Source organism: Manis javanica, chromosome 2 (genome assembly GCF_040802235.1).
Source record: "Manis javanica isolate MJ-LG chromosome 2, MJ_LKY, whole genome shotgun sequence".
In the NCBI taxonomy this organism is placed as follows: domain Eukaryota; kingdom Metazoa; phylum Chordata; class Mammalia; order Pholidota; family Manidae; genus Manis; species Manis javanica.
In genome coordinates, this window is record NC_133157.1 from 185,347,729 (window position 1) to 185,354,476 (window position 6,748).

A 6,748-nucleotide genomic window follows, 5' to 3' on the forward strand; every position below is an offset into this window, starting at 1 on the left:
GAGCTCTGGAGTGAGGATGGCCTGCCTGAATTGTCCTGTATCAGGCTGAATGAGCCAGGCCTTTACTCCCGCCTTGTTTGGTCACCAGAGGCCCAGGAAGGCGTGACCTTGGGTGATATGGGTGGCACTAGTGGGGCAGACCCTGAAGGAGGAAGCTGCCTGCTGACAGCCAGCTGGCGAGTCCTCCCCTGGAAGGGCTTGGAGCAGGCACCTCTGTGTCTATCATGGGTCATTTCCTTACTTCTGTGTCTCTATCCCTTGGTAAAATGTCCCCATGTCTCTGTCATTGGCAAAATGCAAATATTAGTAGATCCCCTGCAGGGCAATTGGGGGATTATATGCCTGGCATATAACCCTGAGGATGCTAGTTATTATCTGCCCTGATGAGATATTCACTGGATACTTGCTTCCTTGGGTGCATTTAGATTTTGAAAATCTGAGGAATGAAAGAGGGTCATGCCCAATTCCCAGCTTTCCACATGGGGTTCTGCCTCTTTCTCACAATGTCCCAGGTCTCATCGTTTGTCAGGACATCCTGGTAAAGCTGTGCTAGGCAAAATGAAAGATTTAAGAGGTTTAAAGCAGGGCAATGCTGTGGCAGATGGGTGGTTTGAAAAGATGAGGTAGGTTGAATCCTGAGGGATTGAATATAGGCCTTAGGTTCTGTTATATAAAATAAGATACAAATGAGAGTTTTTTTCTGAAAGTGAGTGGTTTAAACGTGAGGGGTCAAGGGCCACAGAAGTGGCACTACTCCATGAGACCACTTAGGGACTCAGTTCCTTTTAGTCTTGTTGCTCTGCTATCCCCCAAAGCAGTGGTTATGAAAGTGCAGCCCCTGAAGCAGCATCAGTATCCGTTAGATTTCATTAGAAATGTAGGTGGGGGAGCCCAGCAACCTGTGTTTTAAGAAGCCCTCCAGGGGATTTGGATGCATGCTCAAATTTGAGAAACACTCACCTAGCTTTTTATCCCCATCCATCAGGTCAAAACTGTGAAACCAGCCGATGGAAAGGTGGATAGAAAGCAAGAGGACAATTTCCTTTGCCAAAAAAAAGTGCCTGGAAGTTGAATTCCTTACTTCTGCTGACATCCTATTGGCCAGAACCTAGTCAGGTGGCCCTGCAGCTTACCCAGCTGTCAGGAGCCCTAGGAAATATTGAACTGGGAAGCCTGTGTCCATCTACACCAAAAGGAAAAAGAAGGGATGAATACTGGCAGAGGATTAACAGCCTCTGTCACTATTGCTATAGGACAGGCAAAACAGTGAGAGCAAAGCTAAAGCAGTGCGTGCATTTTGGAAAAGAAGAGATATGCCTGAGAAATAGATTCTGATCTGATTTTATGGTGAGGGAGGAAGGAAGAGTGGACTACTACTAGGTGTTAGGAGAGTGGGTGCTGATGGTGTTAACTGTGCTAGAGATTCTAGGGGGAGAGCAAGGACAGGAGGCTATGTGCTTGACACAGGACGAATGACTAGTTGACTGAGGAATGTGCAGGTAGAAACATCCCGTCAGGTAGGCAGTTGGAAATATTTGTCCAAGGCCCTTGTGAAAGGGTGGTGCCAGAGACATAAATTTGGCAGACTCTGTGGTAATCAGAGCTTTAGTGTGAATAGGATCGCCCAGAGTGCCATGGGGGAGGATCAGTGCTGGGCAACACTGACACGAAGAGGTGAGCACTGGAAGAGAAACCAAGAAGGAGTGGGCAGAGGGCCAGAGACCAAGAGATCAGAGGTGTTGAGGGGAGAAAGAAGGAGCTTTAAGGTCAAGGTAGGTGACTGTCAAATGCTGCAGTGGTGACACATAGGACAAATACTCAGAAGTGTTCTTGGTGACAAATGAAGCCCCGAGACTCAGCTTAAAGGACATGCCTGGGGTCCCACTGCTGGTAGTGGCAGAGCCAGGACTTGCCATGTCTTCCAACTCTAGTGACCCTGTGAGGTGCTGAGGCAGCCAGTGCAGCTATTGTCGTCCTAGTGCTGTGCCTATGCAGGAAGCCGTGGTGTTCTCGCCACCACCAAGCTAGGGGATAAAAACTGCCTGCTGCTTTGTGGCTGGCTGGCTGTGGGACTGGTGTCTAAAATCATCATGTTTTTTCGGCCTCCTGTTTACTTGAGCCAACCCACCCTGCATCTAATTGTGACACACCAGGTCAGTTTATGGGCTTCCCTTTCCTGCCAAGCATTCCACAGCCCTGTTGCCTTTCGTCCTTTAGGCATGCCTTGCCCTACATCCCAGCTCCAAAGCAACGTGAGGTAGTCTAGTCATCATACCCCTCTACCCATCATGCTCTGTCAGCCCAGTGCAGGGAAGACAAGCCTGATAACTAAAAAGCCTGACTCAAGTTCAAATCCAAGACACCGCTGATCCTACCTTCCATGCATTTTAAAGGGCGGATGGCTTGACTTGCTGAAGATGTTGGAGCCTGGGTCAAGGGAAAAAAATCCCACCAATACGACATTTTGTTCTAGATTTCCGGTTGGTCTGGAGGTTGATTTTGGACTTGGAAACATACAAAGTTACTTATCTCCAAAGTGCTGTGTTTGATTTTTAGTCTATATTCTTGAATCTTTGATGACTGTGCATCAGGGTACTTTCAAGGTGGCTGAGTTCCACAGCAGCGTCCAGAATCATGCTACTGGTGAACATTTGGCCTGTTGGAAGGACTTGGCAGCTACAGGCAGACTCCCACCATCCACCAACCGGCTCACTGTCAAGCCACAGTCATGTGCTGACTGCAAAGTGGCCCCTGGATTTTGCATATCTTGTGATATCACTATGGGAACACAGTCATTATGATACAGCAGTTCCTGTCTTGAGTTCTTCTGATAGTTTTATTTTTTTATGGTTTCATTTCCTATACTGATATGAAAGAGACACTTGATAACCAAAAATAAATATAGCCAAAATTCCAGGTTCCTTGTTTCATATATGAGCATGACTTCACAATCCAAATTGAATAAACCCAGATCTGTTATGCAGCTGTGTACTCTCATAGCAGATGAGTCACAGAGAACTCTGTCAACTCTGACATGTTGGATGACCTTGAGAATTTAGCAATTTCCTATGACATGGAACAAACCAGATTACCAGCTGCCGGAAAAGCCAGGCATAATTACTACTAGTAAATACTACCACTGGCTCTGAAATATATGGGATGAGCTCACACTTCACTTTCTGCTGCCACCACCAAAGTTCAAGCCATTATGACATTGTCACTAACCTGGACTACTGACCAGTCTCCCTGCTTTCATTCTGACCCCCTCCATCCATCTGCCACACTGAAGCTGGAGTCATTTTGTAAGTCAATTGGATCATGTCACTTAAAACCCACCTGTTTTTCATTTCAAAATAAAATCCAAGCTCATTACCGTGATCTATGAGGCCCTATGTGATTTGACCCTGGCCTGATTCTCTCATCTCATGTCATACTGCCCTCCACCCCCTTGTAATAATCTGTCTACACTGGCTCTCCTCAACCTTATAATGATCTATCCACTCAATTTTCTGTTTCTTGAGCATGGGGCTACTATGTGCAGCCACGCAGGCTGTGTGTGGCATAACTCCAGGAGAGGTGCTCAGCAGGCTGCAGGGTGAACGCTGCTCCTGGAAACGTGCAGCATGGCAGCCTCATTCACACACACCGAGCTCCTTCCCACTGCAAGGTCTTGCTGCCTGCTAAGCCTTCTGCCTGGTACATGCACCTGCAGGTTCTTTGCATGGCTCCTTCTTGTCATGCACTTAACAGGTATTTCCCAAAGCATTTCTCTACACCAGGCAGAACTGGCTACAGAATTGGCAGGGCCCAGTGCAAAATGAAAATCAGGTCCTCTTATTCAAAAATTATTAAGATAGTAACAGCAGAGCATTAAACCAAGCACACAGGCCCTTCTGAATTGGGGCCCTGTGTGACCACACAAGCCATACCTTCATTAAGGTGGCACTGGTCTCAGTCTCAGCTCTAATGTCACTTTCTCAGAGGAGCGCTTTCTAACCACCCAAACCAAAGGAGCCTCTGGTTACTGTGGGAAGGCAAGCTAAGGACTCCCTTCCCTTTCCAGGTAAAATGATGACATTTTAAATTGCAGATGAAACAAACAGCCCTGGTTTCACTAGCACTGTGTGTTTAGACTGAACATCCAATCAACATAAAAGGTTTCGTGTTTCTCTTTAATGAGGCCTTGGACAGGTTCTCATTTTTCAATAAATTGGCCTCAAAGGCAATGTCAGGCCACATAAGCCAGGAGAACTTTGGTGTACATAGATCCAAAAGGACCCATTACAGCATTATCAATTTGAAAAGGATGCTATGGTTGGATTTTTATCCTAATAAAAAACAACAATGCACATTTTATGGAGCTAAGAACTTAAATGAACTCAATTGTATTTGAAAGTTTAATCAAAACTGCAGTTACTAATTGGCTAGTATTTATTTCCCCTTGCCTTTGGAATTTAAAGTTTTTGCTTTTGATCAATGAACTAAAAATTACTGAAATATAATTCCATCCTCCAAAAGTCAATGTTTCATTGTTTTGTCACACTGTGAACTTTCTTATTTAAAGTAGTTAGTTCCAAATACTTATATTTATAAACCTTTATAAATAACGTTAAAAAACATTTATAAATATTGGATTACAAAGGTCCATATATGGTATCTGAATCAGAGAAAAAGATGCAGAGAAGACCTCCTTTAAATATAACAGCTTCTCACCTGGGTTTTTTCTCCAACTCCAGGAATCCAATACTCTCAGCCTAAATAACAAGAGAAGCAAAATGTTCAAGAATCTGTGACAGTGAGATAAAGCAACAACTTGTAATTTTCAGAGCAACTGCTATTCCCGCCATCATCCTCCAGCCGGGCAATACCATGTGGGGCCATCAGATAATGATTTTCTGTAGTGGGTTACCCTTACTGCCAGGAGCAAAGCAGTTGTAAAAATGCAACTCCCTAAAAGTGCTTGTCACCAGTGGAGAAAACAAGTTCCTGCCCCAATTTTTGCTAATTTTGTAAGCGACCATTAAAAGACAGAGAGAGTGAAGAAACAAGCAAAGAATGCTATGTTTCCCTTTGTGTAATGTGAACGATGGAAGCAGAAGTTGAACCTGCACGAGGTGCCTCACTCAAGAAGGCTAATCCTGAAGGGTGACGGAGCAGACCCTGCCTTTCTGCCTTCCTGCTCCGCTTGCTCTCAGAAAAATACCTGATAAACTCACTTATACCAGGGTATAAATGACTAATAAAGATTAAAAGGATTATCTTCAAAAGGAGTATTTGCCTTATATTAGGGAAAAAGAGTCTTTACCAAAGAACTGAAAGTTTTAGTGATAGAATTTCCACAGCGTCCAAAAGCCATCCTCAGACAAAGAACAGTATCCTCAGAGAGTTGTCCATACTTGCTACTTGTTTCCGTCTCCTCTCATTTTCTCTCTCAACTTTTTGTTATGGAATAATTTATGGTTTATGGAAAATTTGCAAGCATAATAAAGAGAGCTCCTAAGTATCTTCTGTCTAGTTACTCCTAAATGTTTACATTTCATATTTCTACAGTACATTTGTCAAAGCCAAGAAACTGACATTGATACATTACTCTTTGCTGCACTCCACCAGTTTTCCACTAATATACTTTTCCTGTTTGATTCAATCCAGGACATCACAGTGCATTCAGCCTGTTCTCTTGTACACCCAATCTAATCAGACATTCATCCCCGGAGCTCCACCAAATCAGCTTCCGTCAAGGTCATCCGTGACCCTCATGCAGCCAAAGCCGGCGTGACGCCAGAAGTCTTCTCTTGATACTCATTTCAGCAGCATTGACACGGCAGGTCAGCCGCTCCAAGACGCCTTGTCACCCCACCTCTGGGACACCCCTCTCTCGGTGATCATCCCACCTCACTGAGCAGGCATTCTTGGTCTCTTTTTCGGGTTCCTCCTTTCCTTCCCAGACGCCAAGCAATGGACGGACCCCAGGCCCCCGTCTCGGTCCTCCTCTCGATCCACACGCTCCCCAGCTGGTCTTGTGCAGCCAGGTGGGGGTGAAAGCCGCCTCCCTGGGAAGCCTCGGCACTTATGTCTCTTACCTGCTCCCTCGGAGGACCCCACACCGACCCACCTGAAGCTGCTCACGCAACAAGTTGCTTCCTAATGAGGTCTCCCACTCAGCGCCACCCACACTCAACTCGTGCCTGGGGCCACCTCCTGCTCCTCCGCTGGTCTCTCCAACTCGGTGAATGGCAGTTCCTGCCGTTCCTCAGGCCAAAACTCTGAGGATCACCCTTGCCTGCTCTGTTTTGTTTATACTCCACATCCAGCAAATTTCCGGAGCCCTGCCGCTGCAGCTCTCCAGCTCCAGCCACTTGTACCGTGTGCATCGCCGTCATCCTGGGCCAAGTCCGCACCTTCCCACTCGGATCAGTGCAGCAGCCTCCCAGCTGCCCACCCTGCTCCTGCCCTTCTCCTCTCCCGCCTCCCCACCACCCAGTCCCTTCTCTAGCTCAGGGACACTTTTTAAATGTAAGTCTGATCATGTTCGAAGGGTTACTTTCTTTAAAGGTTACTTTCAAACCCACCGAGGAGGTCTATTCTCTGCCAAAGTAGAGCCCAAAGCCATTTCCAAGATCACCACGTACCACATGATCTCCCCCCACACACCTCTCTGTCTTAATTTCCTCCCACACTCCCTCCCATTTACCCCATTTGAGCCACACTCTCCTCTCCTTGTTTTTCCTTTCACTGACCAAGTTTCTTT